This window comes from Protopterus annectens, chromosome 5.part1 (genome assembly GCF_019279795.1).
Source record: "Protopterus annectens isolate FY-2018-M chromosome 5.part1, PAN1.0, whole genome shotgun sequence".
NCBI classification, from domain to species: domain Eukaryota; kingdom Metazoa; phylum Chordata; order Ceratodontiformes; family Protopteridae; genus Protopterus; species Protopterus annectens.
Window position 1 is genome coordinate 421,042,711 of NC_056736.1, and position 27,418 is coordinate 421,070,128.

At 41.6% G+C, this 27,418-nt stretch overlaps 1 protein-coding gene and 1 long non-coding RNA gene across 2 annotated transcripts in view; one reads left to right on the plus strand and one right to left on the minus strand.

Moving 5' to 3' along the window:
• The window catches only part of VEGFD (vascular endothelial growth factor D), a 769,460-nt gene that overhangs the window by 728,456 nt on the left and 13,586 nt on the right, over window positions 1-27,418 (plus strand). The gene's annotated exons all lie outside the window — the stretch shown is intronic.
• The window catches only part of LOC122803459, a 279,711-nt gene that overhangs the window by 15,488 nt on the left and 236,805 nt on the right, over window positions 1-27,418 (minus strand). Inside the window, exon 2 of the long non-coding RNA XR_006365122.1 lies at window positions 4,763-4,802. This is a non-coding gene — a long non-coding RNA (uncharacterized LOC122803459). The remainder of the gene's footprint in view (window positions 1-4,762; window positions 4,803-27,418) is intronic.

Consider the following 27,418-nt stretch of genomic DNA (forward strand, 5'->3'; position numbering starts at 1 on the left):
CTATGGAGATTACTGGGCTATGACTTTCCCAGAGGTGTATTTCTAGGTGAGTGACATCAGCAGCCTTGCCAAAGTTGAGTATATGAATTATACGGAGTGTGAGTAGCCTAAAAATCATTTCTCTCTACACAGTCAGAGACAGACAGACACGCACATAAACACACACTTGCCAAGTCTGGGGTTAGAACTACTACTAACTAGTTTATCACTACAGCAGTACACAGTTATGGGAAGCGCCATGGAGATTACTGAGCTACAGCTCTCCCAAAGGTGCATTTCACATTGGATGACCTCATCAGGTTTGTCATAATACTGCTATGGGGAGGGTGGTGTGTGCATGGGCCATAACCCATTCATGTAGGGGTTGACATGCCACATGCGGGCACACACTGAGTCATATGTCACAGGTACATGTATACAGCTACTAGATGACTACTTCCTTGTACAGTCATGTTGCACAGCTGGCACGTGCACCACATAGTCTGTCATGCTGACAGATACTGGTGGCTAGTATCTGCAGTGAGTGACATCTGCACCTCATGTGTTTGGGGCCCTTTGACTATGTGCTGTGTGAGATAGGCCCGGATGGCTCCTTGTCACGGTCACCCTTTTCCACACATCTATGTCTATCTACCTTTGGCTTATTATAGTGTGTTGTCCTTACATATATGTCTGTATTCCTATCCAATGTGTGTGCAAGGCAGGAGTGGTGCATACTGACATGTGTCTGCACTAAGAACTGCGACTGCCAGATATGTCTGGTCCACTGGTGTTTGCAGACATGGCCTTCATGTGTTTATGTGTGTGAGCATGCCCAGTATGACCTTTCAGTATATTGTTGACTGACATTGCCATCATACCTCTAAGTGTGTGAGCATGCCCAGTATGGCCATCTGTACTGCATGTGTGGATCAAGTCCAGGTAGTTTATACTGTGGTGCTGACCTTTGTGTTGAACACTGACAGGTAGCATGTTGTGTCTGCAGGGTATCCATTGGTCATTTGGCATTGACTGTTGCTACATTTCTGCATAGCGGGGGGACACCTGACTGTTTCTATATTTCTGCACAGGTTTGGGGGGGGCCGCACCTGACTGTTATGATATTTCTATGTAGGATGGGGGGTGGCACACCTGCCTATTTCTACGTTTCTGCACAAGATTGGGGGGCACACCTGACTGTTACTATATTTCTATGTAGGATGAGGGGAGGGCACACCTGACTATTTTGACATTTCTACATAGAATTGGGGGGCACACCTGACTGTTACTATATTTCTCTGTAGGATGGGGGGAGGGCACACTTGACTATTTCTACATTTCTACACAGGAGTGGGGGCACACTTGACTGTTACTATAAGTGTACGTAGGATGGGGGGCACACCTGACACTTGTACACATTTGCTAGGACTGTACTGGTATGTTGGGTACTCCATTTCAGTCTCTAGTCTTACCTATCATGCCGGCTAGAGGCATACCAGAGTACTACAGATTGTTTTTTCTCAGAGTACTACAGATCTTAGCTTTAGTTACCTACATATTAGTTTCTGACTTCCTAGCCTTCACAGCTTACATCCAACTGCCTGGCCTGCTGTAGTCTGTCTGTGCAGGCCTGGGGGAGGGGTTACCCATAGGGCTCATTCAGAAACCATAGTTAACATTTGTTTGTGTTTGTCTACACCTATCCTGCTGGCTGTAACTGTTATTGGGTATGTGACCCCCCCCCAACTGGCATGTGTGAGTCACTTACCTTGTGGATGTCCCAGTATTGAGGATGGTGCTGCAGGGGTGCCTATGTCGGATGCACATAGTACACTCCCTACACATGGTTGAGCAAAGGTAGTGTTATGTTTGACATCTCTTTTACTGTATGTGCAAGTCTGAGAGAGGTGTCATTCCCTGGGTCCCTACTGTGTCAGTGCATGTGCTATGTGTTGCCTCTTTGCCAAGGCCAGGGCATACTTGGCATGCTTCCTTCTGCCTACTGGGGCAAGCTCAGGTTGTTCCTCCTCCGAGTCACTCTGTGCCTGTGCAGGCCTTGGCAATGGTGGGGGACTGTGTAGCCCTACCCCATGCTGTTTCTGCTGCCGCTGTTTCCACAGGATCATATTGTATAGCATGGCAAATACAAGGACAATTTGGGTACATGTAGTTGGTGAGTACTGCAAGGCTCCACCAGATGTGTCCAGGCACCGGAACTGTGACTTGAGCATCCCAAATACATGCTTTATTATGATTCACGTTTGTGCGTGTGCCTCATTGTGGAGTTCTTGTTCGGGTGTGTGTACATTTCTGATGGGTGTCATCAGCCATGGCTCCAGTGTGTATCCAGCATCCCCCACTAGGTGACCATGTGGGATGTCCCATTGGCAAATCTTTGGTACAGCTGTGTCAGTTGCCAGATATGGGAATCGTGATAGCTTCCAGGGCATCCAGCACACACATTCATTATTATGCCCTGGGCATTGCACACAATCTGGCAGTTGATGGAGGGGAAACCTTGCAGTTGATGTAGACCCTACCCCGCTCACCAGGTGGTGCTTTGATGCGTGTGTGCGTGCAGTCTATTGCACCCACTACCTCAGGGTATTCTGCTATTTGGTGGAAGAGATGCATATTGCTGGCCAATGCCTCACAGGTGATGGGGAAATATACATGCTGACTGACATGTGCTGACATGGCATCCAGGAACTGCTGGAGTGCCGTGGATGCTGATGCCTGAAATCCCCATCATATCCCCAGTTGGCCTTTGGAAGGTGTTTGCATAGTTTATAGTGGTGTGCTGGGCTGGGTTGGTCTGCTGCCTGTGTAATTGGCTGATTCTGATACATTTCACCTGCCAGCTAAGCTAGTTTTTCTTGATTACCTTCCTACTGCTGTTTTCCCTTCCCTTTGCCTCCCTGTTTAAGCCTGTGCACATGCCACACAAATGGAGTGCTCAAATGTGCACAGAGCTGCTATTTCCTGGTTTAACTTCCTTTTTCTTTCTGTAAAACCCAGTGCATGGTGCGCACACCCGCTTACACTTTGTAAAGAGTGCTAGGCAGGTTTAGACACACCCCTAGCTGAGCTGTGCTAAGCTAGGAGCAATCCTGTGCCACAGGGCTCCAATCCACTTAAAGTATGCCTGACACCCCCCCATGATGTCACTTATATCTTAATGTTGCACCCAGCTATTTATACTCTTACACTCTTGGGACCTGCCTCACACCCTGGGGAAAACCGGGATTCACTATCCTTCCCCTCATTTGCATAGGATTGCCTGCTAATGCATAGTTATATGTCCCACACTGAGCCTCCCCCCTTAGCAACCATTACTCACTGCCCAGGTTGTGTTTTGCCTGCCATTGACTTGCATGGCAGAATACTGCTTTTAGTTAGAATGCTTATTTTAGGTTTATTTTATTATTTTCCCCCTGATTCTGTTTGCATGCCACTGCCCTATGCTTAAACAGGTGAGACTGGCAATAAAAAAAATAAAAAGTTTTTTTTTTTATTTTTTAAACAGTTTGCAATGCCAATGGCCTTTTACTTGGCCATTGGCATGCTTCCTCAATGATATGCTGCCTTTATTTGGAGTTGTCATAGCTCCGTTTTGTAGTTTGCAGAAATGTATTCAGTTACTAACCGAGTACATTTCTACAGACTGCACTCATCCTGCATGGACAGCTGCCAGCTTCCTGGATTACAAATTACCCTCATTTGCATGGTTTTCACCTGCAAATGAGGGTAATTTGCATACAGGAGCTCAGTCCGTGCAGGATTAGTCTAAGAGCTCATGTGCACATCCCAGGAGCTTGTTCCTGGATTGCACGTCGGCCATATTGCCGAAAATAGCTCTTGAACTAATCCTGCACGCAATAAAGGGCTTCATAAATCTGGGATGTGGTCATTTCCAAATAATCTTTGAAATTCTTAATTGTATATAGCCACCTAGCAGAGTAAACCTTGGCTCTAGATGATTGTTACTGTTGAAGTGACACCCCAACTCCATGTACAAAAATGGGGAAAGGAGTTGTGAATGAACAGATGGATGGACATATACCATCCTCTGTCATTCTCCAAATTAAAAAAATGTCATCCACAAACCTCTGGTAAAACAAAAGAATGTTAGTTTTAAAACTATTCTCATTCAAAACACATTCCTTTTCCCATTGTAATAATACCATATTTACACATGCATTTGCACTCATGGAACCTATTGTTATACCTGTTTTTTTTTTTTTTGTTTGTTTTGTAAATAATATACCCCTTCAATAATAAAAACATATAAAATCACCATTTCAATTATTATGCAATACGTGCTAATCTTATGAGTCATAACCAATGAACAGTCCTATGAAAATGTTCTTATGGACTACTCTCCTTCAGTGTTTGGAGTACTTGTAAAAAGAGAAAAATCACGTAGCGTGACAAACTCAAAATCAGCTAGTTATCTTTCATTGTACCATTCATATAAATCAGTAAGAATATGTAGTGTGTCATTTAAAACTGCATTAGGCTTATTTATAAAAGTATGTAATATCTTCTCTAAAAGTACTGATTGTCTTAGTGATCCATCCTTTGAGACTATAGGTATCATCAGGTTATATTGTTTATCTTTGTGAACTTTGTATACTTTGGAAGTCCATAAAGCTCCAGAATGATTGGTTTATTAACATTTCATTAAGTATTCAAACAATTCATTAGTTAAGCTTCCATACAAATGCAAATCATATATATTTGATTTAACTCATTAACTCCTATGAACTGTGGACTGTCATACCTCTAGCAGCCTGCAAACATTTTGCATTCCAGAGCACTTTCTGAAAAATAAACATAATAAGCATAAGATAAACAAGTGTAAATATTTTTGAACAGTAAAGGCTATTAAAACTTTACAAATAACAATGTTATCATTGAGAATTATTCTTTACTGCAATAATAGTGCATTATTAGTCTTTTCCATGAATACTGTAATATATTATATACACACAAACTTCAAATTATATTTTTTGTAAATTATCACAAATTTTCATACCTTGAAAACTGTACAACCTAGATATATATTATTAGAATATTTTTGTTAACCAGAAATAATCTTTCACATTGCAGCATGAAAATCTTGTGTAAGTGCAAGTTTATTCAGATATTTACAGAAATATGAAAGCATGCTTGACTGTATAATTAGTAAAACAAATAATACTGGATATCTCTCAAGATGTGCAACTTACAGTGCAAATATCAAAGATAGTTTTCTTCAACATGTAAGGTTTCACTTAATGTCATGCAACTCTTTGTAAGTCACTCAGTTTTTGAAATATTAAATATGCATGAAAATATTGCATATTTCAAGTATAGTATGATATACCCCAACATTTACAGTAAACTGTCCTGTCTCATACTTTGATGTTTCAAACCATAAACCTCAATAACATGTAGGTCTGTCAGTTATGAAAAAGTGAACATAAATTTGTAAATTTGAATAATATGTGGCAAACAAAGATTATATCCCTACGGCAGGACACCCTTAGCAAACAATCTTAGTGTCATTCTATTAGTAACTCTGCATTTTCTAATGCTGCCTACTATTTGCTCATAAGTCACTTGGTTAAAAAAAAATCAGACCTAAAAGAAGTCTGGATGGCATAAGGCAGCATGGGTGTGAACTGGACGTTTACAAAAAAGGCATTTTAGGCTTAAATGTGCAATTCATTATCAACATATTAATTGCAGCTTTATTTGTTATTTGATAACTTGCAGTTTCAGTAAGCATTTATTTTACATGATCATTATAATTTAATAAGTAAAATGGCAGTATTCCCACCCTTATCTGCATGTTTGATAACAATATTCATATCCCTTTTCAATTCTTCTAATGTGAGTTAAAATGTAACACTTTAATTATATGACTTACATTTTTCATGCGGCTCTTGCTCAGAAAAATCCCTAACATCTCTTTTGTACATTTGTAAATAAGTAGCATGTTAATAACACACTGGAGTATGTTAAGTTCAAATGAGGATATAAGGAAGATAATGGGAGATGTTACTAGGTTTACTTTTAAAAATAAGATGAATTTGAAGTGACACGTTACAAAAAACATTATGATAAATGTGAGTCTGATAGAAAAGGTACTCAATGGTAAAGAAATTGTAATTATTATAAATTCATTAATACTATTTTTAGTCCATCCTAGAACACATAAATAGGTCTTCTTTAAGTCTTATGCTGATTATATTTTTATTTTGAATGAATTGCTGAAACTGTTTATGATGTCTTATGAGTGATGTGATTTCTCCAAGCTTATTTAAATGAGCTGACAGGAAGTGCTATAAATATTTTTAAAAACCTGATGAAGCTTAATCCATCCAGCTGTCCACAACCCCTTTTTCCCATTTTATCACGTGGGGTCAGGGTGTCACTTCAACAGTGACAATCTTCTTGAGCCAAGGTTCACACTGCAAGATGGCTAGCTCAGTCACGGTTGTTCTTCTGTCACACATTCACATGCACACTCACATCTAGGGCCAATTTAGAGTGTATGCATTTGTTTTTCACTTAAATGGTTTTGTTCTCACAAGTGTTCCACGACATTTGTTTTAAAATGTAGTTTGCATTTGAGTACAAGTGCCGAGCCTACAGCCCATCTTTGCTGGTTTTAGCTATGTAGTTTCCACTGGCTGAAATATTAGTCAATCGAGGGACTTTCCACTTAGAAAAAGGCTGCCAAGCTTGTGAACCTAAAAAAAAAGTGTTACATTTATTGAACAACACAGAGGTACTCACTTTTTCTACCACTTCCTTCATATACATGTAGAAACTGTAGCTGACAAACTTGTACCTGATCCTGTAGTCACTAAAAACTGTGAACAATCTTTATGCACACCTGTCTTGATAAGAGACAGAATTAAATTAGAATCTTCAAATCTGTCTGATTCAGTCCCATCTACGTAGTTGGTGTATGAAAGTCATCCTCCTCCTTAACTGAAAGACTGTGCTAGTTAATGGTGAATCCATTTTTTCATCTGGAAAAACAGATAATATGTTCTGGTTTCAAGAAAGCCGTGATACTCTACCCAGATCTTCTTAGTTAGAAAATTACAAAACTGATAAATTAATGTTGTATTAACTTACAGATATTGCACAGTAAAACATATATAATGTTTAAAGATTTTAAAATGCATAGTACTGAACTAAATATTTTCCTGTACCAAACATTCCAAAAGGTTATGGATTCGGTTTCCACCTCAGGTAATTGGATTAACATTTACATTACTATCACTGCGGTGCAGCATTAGGGGCACTGCCCACCTAAGTGTGTGATTAGTTTTTACATTACTATCACTGTGGTGCAGCATTAGGGGCACTGCCCACCTAAGTGTGTGATTAGCTTTTGCATTACTATCACTGCGGTGCAGCATTAGGGGTACTGCCCACCTAAGTGTGTGATTAGCTTTTGCATTACTATCACTGTGGTGCAGCATTAGGGGCACTGCCCACCTAAGTGTGTGATTAGCTTTTACATTACTATTACTGCAGTGCAGCATTAGGGGTACTGCCCACCTAAGTGTGCAATTAGCTTTTACATTACTATCACTGTGGTGCAGCATTAGGGGCACTGCCCACCTAAGTGTGTGATTAGCTTTTACATTACTACTACTGTGGTGCAGCATTAGGGGCACTGCCCACCTAAGTGTGTGATTAGCTTTTACATTACTATCACTGTGGTGCAGCATTAGGGGCACTGCCCACCTAAGTGTGTGATTAGCTTTTACATTACTATCACTGTGGTGCAGCATTAGGAGCACTGCCCACCTAAGTGTGTGATTAGCTTTTACATTACAGTCACTGTGGTGCAGCATTAGGGGCACTGCCCACCTAAGTGTGCAATTAGCTTTTGTTTTGTAATCACTGCGGTGCAGCATTAGGGGCACTGCCCATCTAAGTGTGTGATTAGGTTTTGCATTACTATCACTGCAGTGCAGCAGTAGGGGCACTGCCCACCTAAGTGTGTGATTAGCTTTTACATTACTACCACTGTGGAGCAGTATGCGATTAGCTTTTACATTACTACCACTGTGGTGCAGCATTAAGGGCACTGCCCACCTAAGTGTGTGATTAGCTTTTACATTACTACCACTGTGGAGCAGTATGCGATTAGCTTTTACATTACTACCACTGTGGTGCAGCATTAGGGGCACTGCCCACCTAAGTGTGTGATTAGCTTTTGCATTACTATCACTGCAGTGCAGCATTAGGGGCACTGCCTACCTAAGTGTGCAATTGGCTTTTACATTACAATCACAGTAGTGCAGCATTAGGGGCACTGCCCACCTAAGGGTGTGATTAGCTTTTACATTAGTTAAAATATCTGCACAAATGACAATATAATGTAGGGACAATTAACCAGAAATAGGGACATATTTGACATAGATGTCACATAGAAATGTGGTAGAATGAAACTCAAACATACCTCTCAACCTCTTAGAGCAATAAATCTGGACAAAGCCATAAATAATGGGGGGACAAAGGGCCAAAAATAGGGGCAGATTTTAATATGGCTGTTATAAATGTGGAAAGTTGATGGAATAATAGGTTTTACAGTAGCATGAATTTTCTGAAGAGCATGAAATTTGAAACTCAAATGTCTTATCATTTTCTGACTTTAGTCAGAAATGGCATGCCAATGATTTTCCAGAAAACCAAAATTTTATGAGGAAAAGATTACAAATATAAGACAAAACTGGACATTCTGCAGAAGTCAGGACAGTTAAGAAGTAAGAACTGAGATGTGTGTAATATTGAGTCACATCAGTTCTGAGATCATCCCAGTGGTATGGGAGAAAGTCACAAATTTGATAAGGAACATATCTGAACATCCTGGGGAATAACTGGACAATTGAGAGGTATGAATGCTACGTATATGGCCCAAACACAGTTTAGGACAGGGTATCTACAGTGCAGAGTATTGTGATAGCCCATTCCTGGCATCTTGTGCTGAAGCTATGTGAATGATCTGTAACAGAACATGGACTGTCATGTAAAATGAACACTCAGGGGAAGTGTATATTGAAAAGTGACTCACAGATGAACTGTAGGAATAGACACAGGGAAAGAGAGCAGGTAAAACAACCTAATATAGTAAACTCTGAGCTAAATGGCACATATTGGTAGATGCCGGATAACTGTAGTGTCTGGTTGCTTGAGAGTTACTATTAAAAAATAAGCCTGACTAATACTGTACCCTATACTATTTGTTTGGTTTGACTTGTTCTCAGGTTGGGGAGAGAGGGACTTTATTCCTATCTTGCTTTTTAAAACTCTAAAAACATAAGGTATGTTTATGCAAGGGGGGAGGTAGTGCAACACATGAAAATTGTAGTGTATTTCTTCGATTTTTTTTACCAGCTGCTTGAGAGTGTTGGTTGCTTGAGTTCCAGTTAACTGAGCTTTTACTGTATACAGCGAATGAGGGCATGTCAATAGAAAATGGTTGTAGCAGCAACACTAATCACTTATCTGTATGACACAGTAGGGACTGTACAGTGAAAATGTGTTTTATGTGACTGTCACACAAGGTAACATAACAATGGGGAGGATGTCTGTGTGAGATAAGCATCCTTACATAAATAATGCAGAGGGTGTCTATCAGGGATCTGACATACAATTGGGGTAGGGTGCATATTGTGAGGCTGTACAAACTGATATGCCTGAATATGAGTGTAATCTCAACAGAGGTCTCCAGCAAGTGGGACACAGGTAAAGGTTCATGGAAAACATTAGAAGAACCAACCACAATCATGGACAATATCAGAATAATACCACCAGTAATCCCATGCCTCTGACATAACATATGTAGATTTAGACTGATCAGAGATGATTCTGCACACATACATATACACACACACACACACACACACACACACACACACACACACACACACACACACACACACACACACACACACACACACATACACACACACTTGAACAACTATTATGTTTTATTCACACTATGAAGGTAATCACGCACACTGTCCTGGCACGGTAACATCTGCTGGAGGTAGTAGGAGGGACACTGCTATAGCTGCATGTGAAATTATCAACAATACAAGCTAGATGACTGGTGGACATGGCATGTATATATATATATATATATATATATATATATATATATATATATATATATATTATGTATGCAATTAATGTTGTCAAACACCTATGTATGTAGTGTGTGCATCAGCAGAATGGGTAGCACACATGCATCTGGTGTAACAACTTGATTGGTGTGCTGCACCATCAGACAGTTATGTTGGCACAAAAAGAATAGAATACCTAGATATGGCCAATAAGCTATGTGACAGCTCACTGTGACACAGGTGGTAAACTTCAGTTACACACCACTGGAAGATATGTAGGGAGATACACAATAAATGGTACATTGTACTCAGTAATTGGTGTAATAAAGGATGGGAGCTATGAAGGTATTATGTCCTCTGATGTGGATGTCCTTCATATACCTAGTACTTGTGTTGCATCCAAGGTATTAGTCAATACTGTGACCACATGATGGTAGACATTCCACATATCATGTACCCCAGGACACATGTCACATACCTATTGATGTGATTGTAGGGTGTGACGGTCACATTATACTTGGTTTGTATGTTTTCCTGATTTAACAGATCCCCCTATGTTTTCTTGTCATTGCATTTGTTGTCATAGCTGTGGCAGCAATTTATGGTATGTGTTGATACTGTCTGTATTATATTAATATCGCAGGTGGTGTCAATGATTGCCCACAATCTGTAGGCCTTCAGGCAGCTGTCAGATAGGATGTGTATGTTGTCTGTGATCATCCATCACTTATATAATGGACAGGAAAGAGCTTAGCAGAAAGCTCTGAAGTATGGACCTGATCACTGGACCTGAGATATAGGTCACTTCACACACTTCAACATAGTGAGATGTCACGTATGTCATACACTGATTTACCCACTTGGTGATGCAGCTGTTTATGGCCTTATATGACAGTGTTGGTTGAATACCTCAGCTTGCATTTGTGTCAAATGCCTTGGACTGGTCACGTTCCACAAGGTGATATTGGTATCATCATGCATGCCCTCGATGACCTCTTTGAGGACATCTATCAGATGTATCAGACATGATTTAGCATTAACAACTCACACAGGTATGTTGCACACAGCTGGAATATTACTAGTGTCCATTTGGAAGAAGTCCATGATGACATGTTGACCTACCTCACAGTTGAGGAGAGACAGGGTGTCTCTATACATACATGCATCAGGTACTGTCCCCCAATTCAGATGGATGCATGTTGATGTACACCCTTCTACAGGAACATAGCCTATGTGGAGGGTGTGTTGAATTACGTATTTAACCATATCAGGAAGATGTATGTCCTGAGTCATGCCACAAGTGATCTGTGATGTTTTCACAGCCCAGTGATTCCATGTGATAGGCCTTAATGAATTTAAGACAGTGCATACTGCCTATCATGATCAGGCCTAGGGTTTTGACACAATCACCCATGTAGCTATCATTGAGAAACCCTTCCACTTGGGAATTAATCCCTATGTCACTAGATGGGTAACCAATTGGCTCACTGAAAGAGCACATACTGTGAAAATTGGTGAATTAACCTGTACCAGTAGAGATGTCACCATTGGAAAGCCCCAAGGATCTGTTATTGGTCCTTCATAGGTTCATAGATTCATAGGTAGATACTAGGCTATCTGCCCTAGGGCATTTATAAGCCTACCCAGAGTGTATTTGGCTTCCGCCTCCCTATTAGATTAGCCTACTGTGCCTCTGTAAAGTAGGTCACAGAAGGTATGCTTTTAAGATTAGTTTACTGTGCCTCTGTCTAGCAGGGACACAGAAGAGATCCCAGGGGTGAATTTGCGATTTCCCATCCACGCGTCCAGATTTCGCTTGAAGAGGGTCAGCAAGGGGCTATGTCTAACATGAATTGGGATTCTATTCCAGAGTGAGGGGAGCCTCTGGGAAATGAATCTGTCCCTCCAGCATGTCCTATTTATTTTAGTGCTGAGGTTTTGGTCCCTGGAGCATGTAGCTCTAAGGGACTTGGATTTTTTGAGGTGGAGCATGTCCATTAATTCTGGGTTTGACATGGCTTTGTACGTAAGGCATAGATTGCCTCTGAGTAGGCGGTAAGCATCTGAGTAGAGCTGGAGTTTCTTTAGTCGAGCTGCATAGGACATCTGTTTGTAGCCCATGATCCTCTTGGTGAGGTACTTTTGGGGGTCTCTCCAGTTGCTGCAGGTGTCGGGTAAAGTACATCCCAAAAGGGGCATTGTATTCAATTATGGGCCTGATGAGTGATGAGTAGAAGGGCACAATGACCTCTCTTGATCTAGATGCGAACCCTTTTGTGATAAGGTGGGCTATATAGAAGGTCTTTGTAACCACTTTGGCAACATGATTATCAAAGGAGAGATTACTATCTACGTTGGTCCCCAAATCTCTAATTATTTCTTCCGTACTTAATGGATTTCCACCTATGTGGTAATTTGTAGGCACCTTGTTTTTCCCAAAGGGGATGACTATGCACTTTTTAGCATTTAGCTTGAGGCCGTGGCTCTGGCACCAAGCATCCATCTCTGTGAGACCCTTTTGGAGGATGCTTGTGTCAGCTGGAGATTCGATTATGGCCCCCAGTTTGCAGTCATCTGCAAACTTTGTCAGCCATAATCCCCCCGTGTTAGCCTGAACCTCAGAGAAGTATATACCGAACAAGAGAGGTCCCAGAACTGAGCCCTGTGGCATGCCACTTGTAACTGGTTTGGATTCGGACATGGCACCTGCGATTCTGACCATGTGGGTTCTATCTCTGAGCCAGTTTCCAACCCATCTTGTGATATAGAGGTTGATATTTAAGCTGGTAAGCTTATTTATGATGCCCGAGTGGGGTATCATGTCGAAGGCTTTTGTGAGGTCCAGGTAGGCTGTGTGGACTACCTTGCCCTCATCTATGGCTTTGGTAACTGTTTCAAATAAATCAACTAGGTTTAAGAGGCAAGATCTGCCCTTAACAAAGCCGAATTGGATAGGGTCCAGTGTCTGGAGGCTCCCAATGTCTTTGTTTATGAGTTCCATGATAATACACTCCATAGCTTTACAGAACAGACTAGTCAGGCTTATGGGGCGATAGTTCCCGGGGTCCGTTGTGGCACCACCTTTGTGGAGTGGGAGCACTGTAGCTGTATGCCATTCATTGGGTACATATCCTGTAGTAAGGCTAAGTTTGGACAGTGACTTAATGTGAGGGTTCATTTCTTCTTGGAGCTCATGTAAGACACAGCTTGGGACACCGTCCGGTCCCATAGATGCTGTGTTTTTTGCTTTGGAGAGGGCAGCTTTCACCTGTGCATCTGTGATGTCAGGAAGGTTACATTCAGTTGGGATAGGCATTTGCTCCTTTGGGGGGGGAAGGGGGGGGAGAAGTTTGTGCTGAATCTGTCTGCCAGGATGTTGGCTTTGTCTGTAGGTTCGGTATATTTTGTACCATTATGCAACAATTCAGAGCATATCTGGGAGTTTCCACCCATGTTCCTGACATACCTAAAGAAGGCCTTGTGATTATCTTTAGTGTCTAGGGCAATTTTTCTTTCGAAACTGGCCTTTGATGATTTTATGAGGGATCAAAGTTTCTTGCTAATACTGATCAGAGATGCCTTCCCTTTTTGGGATTTTGCTCTGTCATGTAGTAGCTTCCTCCTTCTGTTGTATAGCTTATTTATGGCTGGGGTCCACCAGACTGGTCTCCAGTTTTTGGAGGAGTGAGTCTTGGTTCTATTTGGGATAGCATGATCCATGCATTCCTGCAGGTGCTCATAGAATGCATTTATAAATGATTCTGTGGATTGGGCTGTATTATCCTCTGGCTCGGGGGCTTTAAAGGATTCCACCTCAGCCTTGAGAAGTGCAAAGTTGGCTTTTGAGAAATTCTTTACAGTGATTTCCTTGGCTGGGGCTAGGGAACGGGATATGGATGTCCAGGGAAATTTGTTTATTTTCTGATCTTATCACTGAGGGGTTTACCTCTGGTGTGGAACATAGAGCCCCCATGTTGCTGATGACCAGGTCCAATATGTTGTTCCCTCTTGTGGGAGTGGTGACCAGTTGTTCCATCACATTAGAGTTTATAAATTCAAGGAACCGTTGGGTGAGGGTGTTTGGGCTTGAGTAGTTTTCCCAGTCAATGTTTGGGTAGTTGAAGTCACCCAATAACATAGTGTTTGGAGAGACCTTCATATTCTCCAGTGTTCTCAGGAATGTCAAGTGGGGTTCCTGTAATAGGGAAGGTGTTCTGTAGGAGGCTACAAACTGAAAGGCAGTTTTGCCTGCTGTTAGTTGCACATGGATGGTTTCTGATGCTTCGTGCAGTGCCACTAACCTGGAGGTGTAGGTATCTTTGATGAATATAGATACTCCCCCTCCTTTTGTGCTTCGGTCCGAATTTTGAGGCCGATACGCATGGTATGAGTTATAACCTGGTAGTGCTGTGGTGCTCTCAGGAGCCTTGAACCAGGTTTCTGTTACTGCACAGACATCGATTTTCTCCATACTGAGGAGAGCCTCGAGTGTGTGCATCTTGAGGTTTAGACTTCTGGCATTGAGTAGCATTACCTTTAGTTTTTTTATCCTTGGGTTGTCTATGGAGGTGGGTTTGTCCTTTGAGCCTTGCCTAAAAAAGGCACTATGGGGGTGGCAAGTGCCTTGGCCAGTATACAAAAGCCTAAGGGTGACAGGTGCAAGCCGTCCCTAGCAAAGCAACGTGGCTTGTCGAGCATGTCATCCCAGGCTGACAGACACTGGATCCCCTTTGAATGACACCAATACTTTAGCCAATTGTTGAAACTGATCATTTTGTCTTTATACTGTGGCATCATTCTTGGTGAGGGCAAGATGCTGCTCAAGGTCAGGGTCATACCAGCCTGGGCTACATGGTCAGAGAGATCCTCTATGTCTCTTTTCATGTAGTCCAGGGAGGTACGTCTCAGGTCATTCACACCAGCATGGACAATGACGGAGTCATACTTGTACTTGCTTTGGAGTGACCTGAGTGCTTGCATTATGTGGCGGATCCTGGCACCCGACAGGCAGCTTACAGTGACCTTCTCCTTGTTCAGTCTGGTGAGTGGGACGTCAGTGTGCCGGACAATAGAGTCCCCTATAACAAGTGTATTTGGTGTGTTGTTTGGCCTTAAGGGCTGTGACTGTGAGGCACACTGATTTTGTGAGATATGTGATTCATGAGTATTGTTCAGGGGTGGCTGTTGCTTGGATATCTGCTTAGGAGGTCTTTGCTGTTTAGGCAGATTTTTATTTAGAGCCTCCGAGTATGTTTTTGTGTGTTTATGTGTTGGGTATGCAGATGCAATAGGTCTGTGTGAGACTGGATTTGTGGTGCGGGTGGTTACCTTTTCCTCCTGACTGACTGCCAGTCTTGGGTTGAGAGAGCTCTGCCTCCAGTTTGGCTGTGTACCTGCATCTCTCACATGTATTAGAGTTTGTTGGAAGGAGGAGAGGGTTGTCTGTGTACAGAAGGCAATTGTAACATTGCCTCAAAATTCCCAGATTCACCAGCTGGACTGGAGAGTAACCCTGAAACTGACCCTTGGACATACCAGATTAGTATAGGGAACTGTTTTTTTAATGATCAGATTAGGGAAGGGAACTGATTTTTCAGTTGATCAGGAAGGGATCAATCGGGAGCCTAATACTTATGAGAAGTCAAAGAGGATGTAGTGCTTTAGTTAGTTACTGTTTCCTTATAAGAGCTGAACAACTGCAGGGCTTTAGAAAAAGAATAGAGTTATTACTTTGAGAGTTTGAACAGTTCTAAGGGAAAAAGTGAAGAGCAGACTTTGTGGAGCCTGGGATAGTTTAAACTTGTTTAGGCGGCGCTGCCTAACGCTGCTCAGTGTGCAAACCCGCGCAAATAGAGAATTCTAGGGTTTTAAGAGAGAGAGATCAAGGAGTTTAGAATTGACCCAAAATGGCCAATAAAACTACAGCTTCTAGGTAGTAACCACTCCTCCAGGGACAGGCAGGCTGTTCAGTGTTAACCACTCCCACTGGTGAACACAGAGACTTATCTTTAGCCCAAGCAAGCGCTGGCCTTCTAGAAACTTCCAAACAGTTCAGAACAGCAAATCTGTAACTGAACTTTCTTAACTTTCAGAAAGTGGGAAAAAAGCAAGATTTTTTTTTTTCTTTTTGTTGTAGTTTACAGGTAGCAGAGATACACAAGAAGCAAAATAATCACAACAGTGCAATAAATGACCCCACACTTGAGTACTAGGCCAAAATCAGCTAAAATGTAGTTTTTAGAGAAAAAAAAATGATTTTAAATTAAGTGCAACACAGGAAATGCAGTAAACAGGCTCTAGATGTGTTCCAAGTACTGTTACAGATATAAACTTTAGCAAGCCGGAAAAATGCCAAAAAGTAGGCGGCAAAGCAGTAAAACTTAACAAAAAATCAGAAGAAAATACTTAAAATCACAAAAGTGGATCCTATTCTTCTCTCAGCATTTTCTCCTCTTTGTAGGTGCTTCAGCAACAACTAGCAAGCCTGAAAAGACACCAAAACCAAGAGGCAGCCTGGTTTTAAGAGAGAGAGATCAAGGAGTTTAGAATTGACCCAAAATGGCCAATAAAACAACAGCTTCTAGGTAGTAACCACTCCTCCACGGACAGGCAGGCTGTTCAGTGTTAACCACTCCCACTGGTGAACACAGAGACTTCCCTTTGGCCCAAGCAAGCACTGGCCTTCTAGAAACTTCCAAACAGTTCAGAACAGCAAATCTTTAACTGAACTTTCTTAACTTTCAGAAAGTGGGAAAAAGCAAGATTTTTTTTTTTTTTTTTTTTTTTTGTAGTTTACAGATAGCAGAGATACACAAGAAGCAAAATAATCACAACAGTGCAATAAATGACCCCACACTTGAGTGCTAGGCCAAAATCAGGTAAAATGCATGTTTTAGAGAAAAAAAATGATTTTAAATTAAGTGCAACACAGGAAATGCAGTAAACAGGCTCTAGATGTGTTCCAAGTACTGTTACTGTTACAGATATAAACTTTAGCAAGCCGGAAAATGCCAAAAAGTAGGCGGCAAAGCAGTAAAACATAGCAAAAAAATCAGAAGAAAATACTTAAAATCACAAAAGTGGCTCCTTTTCTTCTCTCAGCGTTTTCTCCCCTTGGTAAGGTGCTTCAGCAACAACTAGCAAGCCTGAAAAGATGCCAAAACCACAAGACAGCCAGGTTTTAAGAGAGACAGATCAAGGAGTTTAGAATTGACCCAAAATGGCCAATAAAACTACAGCTTCTAGGTAGTAACCACTCCTCCAGGGACAGGCAGGCTGTTCAGTGTTAACCACTCCCACTGGTGAACACAGAAACTTCCCTTTAGCCCAAGCAAGCACTGGCCTTCTAGAAACTTCCAAACAGTTCAGAACAGCAAATCTGTAACTGAACTTTCTTAACTTTCAGAAAGTGGGAAAAAAGCAAGATTTTTATGTTTTTTTTTCTTTTTGTTGTAGTTTACAGGTAGCAGAGATACACACGCAGCAAAATAATCACAACAGTGCAATAAATGACCCAACACTTGAGTGTTAGGCCAAAATCAGGTAAAATGCAGTTTTTAGAGAAAAAAACAATTTTAAATTAAGTGCAACACAGTGTTCACTGTTTGGACTCTATTTCTCGACAGTCCAGGCTAAAGTATTTGGCCTTTGGCTTACCAAGTTTGCTGATTCTTGCAGATTGGATGCAATCATTGAGTTCACCAGTGATGATAACATAGTACAGGAGGAGGTAACACAGGCAAATAATTGGTGACAAAGGCACATAATCTACTAATAAATGCAGAAATGTGTTTTTGTTGTATGTCTGAAAAGTGGAATTCCGTGTTTATCACATCATTGACAGCAGTACTGCTATGGTAAAACCCAGTGATGCAAGAACTGGGAACACATCTAGATAGCAAGCTGAAGTTCAACCACCAAGTGTTCACACTGGCATTGAAAGCCTATCTTGTGCACATCATAAGTCATGCCATCATATTCAGATTTTATAATTGTATGGCAGTACTGTACTCAAACCTCATGAGAAGAGTAGTAGAGTATAAGGTTCTCTTTTGCATGTACCTCACCAGACACATGCAGCAGCTGGAGAGACCACATGGCTTTCTCAGAAAAAAAAACACAGAGCCTACAAATCATGCCATGACGTATGTAGATAGATTAAAGGCAATGTCATTGTAATCTATCTCTCATAGAATGAGGGGACATCTACCTGGTCTCCAGGCCAGTCTCTGACACCGCCCTGGTGGGTGTACTGCATATCCACAAATCTGATATAGCTGATAACATCAGCAGTGTCTGTTGAGGAGAATATGCTAATAACAGCGTCCTACATGGTGGTGTAAAATGATCCCTGTAATGTCAAGCAAGAGTGCATATACACACACACACACACAGTTGACTGCAGTGAGAAGAGAACCCCTACTAAGTACACAGACTACAGAACATAGTACTGTATGCAAGCACCACACCGCAAATCTAACTTTTACCAGAGTGCAGGTGAACTTATAGTAGGTAACATAACAAGCCATGTGGGAGACATGATGTTGGGAGGGCTGCATGAAATGGATATATAGACATGTGCAAGCATCAAAATACTGTCAGTACATGGCACTGGAACAGTAACTGTATGATACACACTTCTGCTATTCTGTCTACACACACACACACACACACACGCACACACACACACACACACACACACACACACACACACACACACACACACACATATACACACACACACACACACACACACACACACACACACACACACACACACGCACACACACACACACACACACACACACACACACACACACACGCACACACACACACACTTACTTGACTGCAGTGTAAACAGAACCCCTACCTAAGTACACAGACTACAGAACACAATACTTTACACTAGCACCATGGCACAAGTTTGACCTTTACAAGAGTGCAGGTCAACTTTTAGTAGATTACATCAGCAGCAATTGTGGGAGACAGGATGTTGGGAGGCCTGCATAGGTTCATAACTTCATAGGTTCACAGGAGTTTACTAGCCTAATGGCCCTAGGGTGTTTACAAGCCAAGCTGTGTAAAAACACAAATACCCTTATTGAGCATAGTTATATGGTCACTGTTAGCACAGCAATTTTGTGAGCAGCACCAACTGGCCCTGTCCATGAGGGATGTAGGTGCTACCCCAGAAGTGACTTTACAATCACCCAACCAGTTGTCAAGGTTGTGCTCGAATAGGGTAATTGAGGAGCACTGCTTCACATGCAGTGGGAGCCTATTACAGAGGAGTGTCAATTGCTGGGGGATATATCTGTCTTCCTACCATTTTCTTTTGTGCCAACACACAAAGTTAATTTATTTAAGTAGATAAAGTTACCAAAAATATAAAGAAACCCCAATAGTATACAGTCCACGTACTGTCCGTGTTGAAATGTTATCTTATAAATTCACACAGGCAAAATAAAGTTCGAATAAAATGTGAATAAATAAAGCCAGACCTGGGTTCCAGTTTAGAAAAATGGTAAAAGTAAGTCCATTTGATCGTATGTGCACTTCAGTGAATTCCTATTCAGGATGGCCGGCCCTGGTAGCGGTGTTGGTGCTAATCCAATGCTGTTAGCATGAGCACACAATAGCTGGAATGGAAATATAATATGAAAGTAGAATCCAACCGGTGAAGAAAGTTTCCGTGGCAAAATACAGCTAGCAGTCACTGAGTGCAGTCCGGCGAACTGTCCGCCAAAAGCTGTAAGTGTAGGCAGACTGAAGAACCAAGTCCGCCCAAGCTTTAGCTCAAAATCTGCAATGTTCTTCACGAACCCAGTCCAAACTGAAGAACCAAGTCCGCCCAAGCTTTAGATAACATTTCAACACGGACAGTACGTGGACTGTATACTATTGGGGTTTCTTTATATTTTTCGTAACTTTATCTACTTAAATAAATTAACTTTGTGTGTTGGCACAAAGGACTTCCACCTTTAACAGTGTTACAGTCAATTTTTGTGTTCTTTACCAGTTTTATAAGTGTGCAATCTTCCTACCATTTTCTGTTTATGTCACAGGCTAGGCTGAGATCCCCAGAGCAAGTTATTATTGTTCCATTTGCTTTGCAGATGTCCAGCATATCCAGTAAGACAGGGTCTGAGACTGCTCTGTAGACCATGTATATGTCACCTGTCAGCAGCCAGCATGATACTGAATACATTGACAGGTCTATCAGTCTTTCCATGTATGTCATGTGTGGAGACCTTGGGTTCTCCCAGTCAAAAACCTCTGTTTTTTCTCCAGTTGGTGCAGGTGTCTGGTGTGATACAGACAGAAGGGAGTATTATACTACAGCAGAGCTATGACCTCCCTGGTCTTGCATGTGATGTCCACATGTATGAGTTGCACAGTGCAGAATGTGTTTCTCAATACTATGGGCACATAGTGATGAAAGTGTAGATTGATCTCAACATGTGTTCCCAATTCTCACAACACTGTGTTTAGCAGGGGACTTCATTGCCAAAGAGGGCAATGAGGCATTATTTGCTGTAAGGTTCAGTCTATGAGTTTGCCACTAAACTTTTGTCTGTGTCAGCCCCTTCTGTAATATGTTAATATCATTGGAGGACTCTTTATAATTGTGTCTAATTAACAGTCATCTGCAAACTTGGTAAACCACAGGCCAACTACCATTAGCTGGGCTTCAGAGAAATAGTTTCCAAACAGCTGGGGGCCCAGCACAGATCATTGTGGTATTCCACTGGTAAGTTAGCTAGTGGTAGAGGTGCAGTCCCCAACTTTGAGAGTGTGTTCTGTCAGTGAGCCAGTTGGCTATCCATCTAGCAATTCATTGCTTAATTCCCAGATGGGAGATCTTCACTATGAGATATGAATGGGTGGTTCTGTCAAAGGCCTTGGATAACTCAGCATAGGTACTATGTTCTTTTATCCCTCATCCATGTATTTGGGGTCAGTATCGTTGACGTCCACAAGATTTAATGAGCAAGATCTACCCTTGACAAAAACAAAATGGGCCAGGTCAAGTGTGGTGAAGGTCACCTATGTCCCTGTGGAAAAGGTCCATACTGATTCCTTCCCTAGCCTTGCCGATAAGGCTTTTTAGCCTTATGGCTCAATAGTTGTAGTTCTGCATGTTACTGGATTGATGTGTATTGCATATCACACAATATTCAATATTATTTTCTGTAGTGTAGGTGATATATGTGTGGAAAAAGTACCAAGACACCAGGGTTGCAGTGCTTTTGGGGGTGGCAACACATGGCTGTATTGTAAATATGTGACATATTGTTAGATAGGACCTTCAGTTTGTTATGTTTCCACATGTAATTTCATGTCATAGATAGGAAATGGACAGTAAACAGCAGTAATACATAATATTTACTATTCCATAGTGGGGCAAGCAGCAGGTTTGCGCAGTGGTTAGCAAAGTGTATACACATGCAAGATACACGTTTGCATGTAGCTAAGCAGTGCACAAATGCGAGCTACATTGCCAAACTTTGACAGTTGGTATTGAGTCTATCAAACGCACCTGCTGCTTAACTGACTCTGTTGCAGCAGGTGTAAATGCATTGACACATTTCTTTTTGGTCCCAGGTGATACTGGATTCTAATCCAGGTGTATGTAGTACTTTTAAATAGTTTTGCATAAACATTGCTAAAGGAATGACATGAATTATTTATAGCACGTGTTGCTGTGCATTGTTATAGTGCAATGGGTTAAGTGGCATTGGGAGGAAGTAACCTCAGCAGTTTGCTGTTGCTCACTGTTGCAGCACATTAGTGCTCAATGTGTACGTCCATGCAAGTAAAGAGCCCAAAAAGTGAAGGGTCACATTGCCTTTTCTACTACTTATGTCTGTTGTGTGTCATACTATTTTTAAGTAGATTTAAATGGGTTAGATAGGAAAGTAGTGAAATGGTAAAGGGAAAGCAGGACAGGAATTTGCAGGAGAGAGGTAGGGAAGAACCATAGCTATCCATTTATTTAACAGTGTAAACTGGAAATATGTACAGAATATTAACCAAATTTGGATTTTCACCTCCAGAAAGAGGGGCAACAACAACTCAGTCATGCTGTATAGCCAACTGGACTGAATCAAGTGTGTAAAGAAGACATGAGTGTCAAATGGAGAGCTATGTATTGGATATATATATATTTTTTTTGTGGGACAAGTGCCTATTTTTTATTTGAGAGAGAAAGGAATGTTGGGGTAAGGACATAGCTATGTCTGGGTCAGGTAAGTTGGGTAGGTGAGAAAGCAATTGCAGACAGAGAAGACAAACAAGATGAGAGACAGGGATGGTGATGGACACACAAGGTTGGAGGACACACGATTGGAATGAGGGTGAGGACAACCTGGGCTCATGGCAGTCAAGCTTGGAGACAGTGAGAATCAAGTTCTCACTCACTCACTAGACTGTCATCACTGTCATCTTACTCCATCAGTGGCTGGAGTGCTTGATATCTTCTCCTTCTCCTCCTACTATGGAATATGCAGGAAAGCAGCCTCTGCATCCAACATAGGCATGCACCAATGGTTCAGTGCACAACCCTATGCACCATCCCTGGCAACTTGCTGTAGGTGATGAAATCACCACCTCTGCCACTCCTCCCGGAGGATACCACTGGACCAGCCTCCAGGGCATGACTACCTCAGGGTGTGGGTAGTGCAGGAGCAGGAGGGGTGGTGCTGCCAGGCTGGCTCCCAGATATCTTGGGCATCGGTGCTGGAGCTGGTGAAGTGGGGAAAGGCGGAATCGGTGAGGCTGGCCTATCCCATTGGGGTGTGGAGCATTTACTGATGGGGTAACCATGGATGACATGGAAACATTTTGACAACACATAATGAAGACAGACTGAAATCACTGTCAGTATATCCTGTATTGTATGGACTACTTACAGGTTACCTGTGCCTTGTATACAGAGCAATCTCTGATCCTGCCTTGGAAGTGCTGCACATTGATAAGTCAAATGGTACATGATTTACTCACTCTAGGGACCTTGCCTAGGATGTGACATCAACAGGATTTGTTAGAAAGACAGATACATCTCCCAGAGGTTGCCTGTCCTCTGGAATAAACTTCCAATACAGGTTAAACAGAGCCACTCATTAACCTTTTTAAGCAAAACTTGAAGAGTTGGATGGGAAACCAAAAATTCACCCAGGGGTTTCACTTGTGTCCCTCTTGGATAGGGGCAGTCAGTGCTGATTTAGATCTGCTTATAACATAGACCATACCTTTAAACCCTTAATGGAATAAGGGTTAAACTTGGATATAGGGCTATTCGCCTAGTAACCTCCTATGAATCTATGAACCTGTACTAGGTCCTAGCCATCTTTGTCAGTGCATTAATCATTAAAATAAAAATAATTTCACTCATCAAGACAGCCCTGCCTAACCTCTATCTCCATTCTAATCTTAGTACTATTTCCACTCACTAACACTTTCAACCAAGTAATCTCATCTGCTGTTTTCAAAAACTCTACAATTTTTATTATTTTTTTACCAGTCCCATATTCCTTTATTCTGGACCACATCTGGTCATGCTGAACACTCTCAAATTATTTATTTATATCACAAGCTATCGATTTCCCTTTATTTTCACCCTACCTAATCCCATACACCATTTCCCTAACTAATACCAATGTCTCCTTCATATTCCTACCTTTAATCTGTTATAAATCATTCCCTACCATCTGCAGTAAAACTGCATTAAACCCATTCTGCAATATTGCTAGCATTATTTTGAATTCAACATTGCAAATAAATTAAAGTAGACATGTTTTTTAAATCAGCTGTGCCCCCTTTTTTCCATAAAAAACATAGATGTATTCATCCCTTACAGAATTTAATTGCCTTTCATTTAACGTTTCTAAAATTCCTCTGATTACAGAACTTACAATTTAACCCATAGTTGTCTAGAAGAGAATCCTCCCTTCCCTTTTCCAAAGCACTTCTGAATCCCTTACTCAGAAGTCCTTCTCCAACAAATCTCCAGGCAATTATGCTGTTCTCTTCTCCCTGCATCTTATATTTCTCACATCATCCTTTTTATAAAACATGTCATCTAACACTCTTCTTCATAAGACATTATTTCCCCTTGTATCCATACCTCTATCCTCTGACTAGTTTTAACTACCCTTATGCAACACTTATCTTTATTAACTTTCCTACCTAACAATAGCATTACTTTTTCCTTCCTCTCTTTAAGCATATATTTTTGTCTTAATAACATATCTTTTATTTTAATCTTATTCAGCTAATACACCTCATTTCCTTCTCATAGGTTCATAGGTTGGTACTAGGCTATCGGCCCTAGGGCCTATACAAGCCTAGCCATAACAATTTCTTGGCTATTTCCTCACACACTATTTACTTCCCTGGACCCCTGTCTAGCAGGGTGACTGACATGATCCTCAAGGTGAACTTCCTTTCTCCCATCCAATCATCAAGGTTCCTTTTGAAGAGGGCCAAAGAGGCGCTCTGCTTGACATGTATGGGCAGTCTATTCCAGAGTCTGGAGAGTCTCTGGGTCAGGAACCTATCCCTCCAGCATGTTTTGTTTATTGTGATGACAAGATTTAGATCCCTGGAGCATGTGACTCTGAGGGATTGGGATTTCTTTATGTGTAGCATGTCCAGCAGCTCTGGGTTTGACATGGCCTTGTATGTTAAACAACGATCACCTCAGAGTAGACGATATGTGACTAAGTATAGCTGGAGTTTTTTAAGGCGGTCAGCACACAGTATCTGCTTTAGGCCTGTGATTTTTTTAGTGAGGTATTTCACTGCCTTTGCAGTTGTTGCAGATGTCTTGAGTGGTCTAATGAGGGATGAGTACAGTGGGACAATGACCTCCTTTTTTCTTGATGAAAAGCCCTTAGTGATGAGGTGTGCCACATGGAAGGATTTCCTGACTGTTGTGGCGATGTGGTTATTGAAGGTGAGACCACTGTCCACCTGTGTCCCCAAGTCTCTTATCACACTTTCGGTGTTTAGTGTACTGCTACCTATGTGATAATTCACGGGTACATGTTTTTCCCAAAGGGGATAACTATACATTTCTTGGCACTGAGCTTGAGCCCATGGCTCTGGCACCAAGCATCTGTTTCTGTAAGGCCCTTTTGTACTGTATCTACATCATTTGGGGATTCAATAATGGCTCCCAGTTTACAGTCATCTGTGAACTTTGTTAGCCAGAGTCCCTTAGTGTTGGGCCTGTACTTCAGAGAAGTAGACGCCAAACAAAAGACGTCCCAGAACTGAACCCTGAGGTACTCCACTTGTCACTTGTCTGGAGCTGGATTTGGAGTCAGCTACCTTTACAGTGTGGGTTCTGTCAGTAAGCTAGTTGGCAACCCACCGAGTGATGTAGGGATTAATGCCCAGCTTAGTAAGTTTATCTATGATTCCAGAGTGGGGGATGGTGTCAAAGGCCTTGGCAAGGTCCAGATAGGCTGTATGGACTGCCTTACCCTCGTCCACGGCTCTGAAGACTGATTCAAAGAAGTCAATAAGGTTCAGGAGACAAGATCAGCCCTTCACGAACCCAAACTGGGTGGGGTCTAGTGTATTAAGGTTGCCAATGTCTTTATTTATAAGTTCCAAGATAATACATTCCATGGCCTTGCAGATCAGGCTTGTCAGACTGAGGGGGCAGTAGTTCCCGGCATCCAAGGTGGATCCCCCCTTGTTGAGTGGGATAACTGTAGCTGTGTGCCACTCAATGGGCACGAAGCCTGAGGTGAGGCTATGATTAAACATGACACTTAGGTGAGGTGCCATACATTATTTTCTTCTGACAGATTTTCAAAACCATTTACCACTCCCTTATACTTTTCCATTTAAGCCTTTCTATTTCTACCTCCTTATACACTTTCCTATGTTTCTCTTTGTATGCCTTACATCACACAGCCCAGTTTCATAAAACACTTGCATTCCTACCTCATATATCTTCTGTCTCTTTACACTCATTAAATTCAAATCTTGACATAATGCTGTAAATGTCTTTATGCCTTTTCTTTCCTTTTTTATTGCGCACTTAATATCCAGATGCAGACATTTTATTCATTTAACATTTTTTTACTGGGAAGGTCCGAATTGGAACAAAGCCAATTTTCAGCAGAGGCTTGTGGAGAAATGCTCCAGATGCATGTCTTTGTAACATGGGAGAAACCAGAGTACCCGGAGAAAACCCATACAAACACAGGGAGGGCATGCAGACTGTGCACAGAAGGCACTCCAGCTGAGATTCGAACCGGAGACCCTCTTGCTGTTAGGTGAGAATACTACCGCAGCACCACTGTGCTTTTCACATTAACAGTCAACATTTAAAGCAAAAAGGAACAATCTCCAATAATAGTCAACCATACCAGCAATGCATTGTTAATAAGTTAATAGCAGCATTAACTGTAGAATTAACAAATCAATTGTATTGTATCAGCACTGCCGGTGATGTCACACTAAGTGAACATAGGTGAACCACTCCAGACTATCACACAAGTAATTACACTAGTAGAATCCCTAGTCAGGGACTCTTGGACCATTCTGACTCAACTAGAAATAGACTTGAGATGGAATTACATGTTAAAATGAAAAGAATAGTGCTAGATCTAGAGCCTCAGGCCTAACTTGCTGAACAACCAACTACTTTTTTTCAATATCCTGAAACAAAGGAGTGTATTTCTTTGGTGGTACTGGTAGTTTGGTTTTATCCCTTGCTACTGTTCCCATTTTCTAACATGAAGGTATACTTCTTGATGAAGCTTCACATAGATTCCTAGTAAATATGAGTTAATCAGGCTGCAGATTATTACAAGCCTAACCAACATCCAGAGGTTAGAATTAAACCCTGTACTTTGTATCTGTGAGGTAAAGATTTTAAACATTATACTTTGTGGGGTTCAATCTTTTTGTCACTTCCACTGTGAGGCTGTATATAACCTGAAAATTGTTCCTACGGACATAATCCAGTGTGCCATGTGCCCTTTGTGGACCCTTACCTCTGAAAAATCAGACAGTATCCACACTTTGGATCTACTGGGAGTTAGTTGGATATTCATGATTACATTAACTAACTGGGAGATTCTGTCCCAAAGAGACAGTGCCCCCAGTCATTCCCAAAATGTGTGGCATTCTTCTGCTTCCAAAGCTCATTACCCTTCATACAAACCCGATATAAAATACCCCTTATCCATTTTTCTCTATGGTGCCCAGTACCTCTTGTAAATAAGCTATGGTTGCTGAATTAGGAGACTAGGTGTCCTCCTTAACTCCTACAAAAGTTG